This window comes from Silene latifolia, chromosome X (genome assembly GCF_048544455.1).
Source record: "Silene latifolia isolate original U9 population chromosome X, ASM4854445v1, whole genome shotgun sequence".
Taxonomy (NCBI): Eukaryota; Viridiplantae; Streptophyta; class Magnoliopsida; order Caryophyllales; family Caryophyllaceae; genus Silene; species Silene latifolia.
In genome coordinates, this window is record NC_133537.1 from 13,181,215 (window position 1) to 13,183,723 (window position 2,509).

General features: G+C 40.6%; 1 non-coding gene across 1 annotated transcript; it reads right to left on the reverse strand.

Annotated features, from left to right (window-relative positions):
• Positions 1-2,070: 2,070 nt before the first annotated feature.
• On the reverse strand, positions 2,071-2,177 carry LOC141625184 (small nucleolar RNA R71). The gene has a single exon (XR_012534979.1). It is a non-coding gene; the product is annotated as a small nucleolar RNA R71 (small nucleolar RNA).
• Positions 2,178-2,509: the final 332 nt, after the last annotated feature.

A 2,509-nucleotide genomic window follows, 5' to 3' on the forward strand; every position in this document is an offset into this window, starting at 1 on the left:
CGATCGACCAGGGAACCCAGTCGATCGACCGGCATGCGATTTCAGGCCGTGTTAAATCTAATGCCGCCTAACCTACAGATCCCCTACATCCTAGCACAATTAATTTAGCTACTCATACTAGGAATGATAACAATAATGGAATTAACGAAATTAACTACTGAATTCATGCTTAAATCGACGGAATAAAAGGCTAGCATAAAACGATAATTATGGCTTCGGGAAACTAACTAACAATTCTATACTATGAACGATAAAGTAATGAAACTGAAAATAAGCAGAGGAAAATACCGTGAAGATGAATGGTAACAGAAAGATTAAAAGAACGAATGAAAGCAATATCCCGAACCCTAATTCTTTAATATGCTAAAACTGATAAAGAACTCAAGGAAAACTAGATAAATTTCTGAATGAATATCTCCGTAAACTAGGTTACGTTATATAGCAAACTCACGTAACTTTATTCCTAAACCTAACATAGCTTTGGGCTTCAAGTTTCTCGATCTATTGATTCACGTCTGAAGTAGCGGTTTGGTCGATCGACCACTATGACCGGTCGATCGACTGGTCTGCTATGCACAGTAGTTCCTGGAAGTCGTGGGTTGGTCGATCGACTAAGGGAGCCAGTCGATCGACTGCTTTAGTTGATTCTTGACTTCTAACTTCTCGTGGATTTGTTTTTCGGGCCTTGAAATGCGCACCAAGCTCGTTCCTTAAGTAAATACTTCATGTCAAATGCAGTGCAAGATACTCGGGGACGGATTTAGCTCAATATCTACTCATTTCCGCATACATCTGCAATATTACATAAAAATACGAAAGTAGACGAAATGGGGCAAATAGTAGCCTTAAACTACATAAATGAGCTCTGAAATGCGTGTAAAATAGGGTGTAAAATACCATATAAAAGACACGCATCAGAGCTTAAGGTGACTAAGAAATTAGTCTTAAACCCTTGACCACTATTATTACCCTTCTCTTGTTAGACCTTGTTTCTCCCCCTAATTGCCCTTTGTGAACCCAAAGACCTTAGCCTTCCCTTATTAATTAAAAAACAATTTCATTTAGTTTAAATTTTATACCTTATTGCATCTTAGTTTACAGTTTAATCAACCTCTTACTTTTGTTTGACTAAAATAGGACTTGAAACGGACTAAGTATACACCCCCGCCATCTTTGTGTTCGACACCCTAATTATACTACTTAATTTGGGTTCTTTATAAATTATTTTTGATTGGGAAGTAACGACAAATCCCTACATCAAAATGGCGCCTTTGCCGAGGATGGCGTTAGGTTATGCTTAGTTAGTTGAAGTTTCTAGCTTTAGTCTTTACTTGTTGTTTGCTTGTTTGTGTGCTTCTTGTAGAGTGTGTGTGACTTTTGTCTTACCCTAGTGTGTAAAAGCACTAGGAGTCTTACGGTTTGTCAAGTTGTATGCCTAGGAGGAACCACCAAGCTTTGCTCTTTGACTCCGATCCCGAAAGGCTTTTTAGAGCCTTAAGGAATAGGACAATTGCAAGGGTTAGAACCTCTTCTCAAGCAACCATAAACCAAGCAAATCCTCTCATCCAACCTCTCATTGAAAACACAACTCAACAACAACCAAACAACACAATTGATCCTCCGATAGAAAGTCCATTTCACAACTTCCAAATTCCAAATAGCCCCCCTCAAACACCACCCCCTCATATACCAAATCCACCACCACCAATGGCTTTACGTGACCATAACCGTCCAAACCATAATGATGCTTGTAACCCCATCAATTTTGGCATCTTGGCTCCAAACAATTTTGAGATACACCCGGCTCAAGTTGGCCTAATTGAAAAAGACTTGTTTGGAGGACACATTGAAGAAGATGCTCATGCTCACCTAAGGAGGTTCAAGAGGAAGGTCTCTATGATGAAAAAGAATGGGGTATCCGAGGATACACTAAGGATGATGTTATTCCCATTTTCTCTAACGGGCAAGGCGGATCGTTGGTTGAATGTGCACCCTCCGGACACATTTACTGCATGGGATGCCTTAGCCAAGGCGTTCCTATAGAAGTATTATCCATCATCAAAGACCGCTATGCTCCGGAACGAAATTCATACCTTTCAACAAGAGGAAGGAGAGTCCCTAAGAGAGGCATGGGATAGGTACCTAGATCTACTTGCTAGTTGCCCTCATCATGGGATCCCGGCTTGGTACGTGACTCAAACCTTCTTTCAAACTTTTCTCCCAAGGACAAAAGAAATGGTGAATGCCTCCGCGGGAGGGGGATTCGATCATTTGGGTGAAGAGGAAGGTACGACTCTAATCAAGAAAATGGTGGACTCCGAGGCAAACTATGGCACAAGAGTGAATGTCTTAAGAAGAAGTAAGCACCCTCCCGAATTCTTAGTAAATAAGGAGACTAATGCTAAGCTTGATATGCTCACCAAAAAGCTTGAAGAGTTGAGTAAGAATAAGCAAGTGAACAAAGTGAATCAAACTACTACTTCTCATGGACCATCCATGGAGGAAGTGA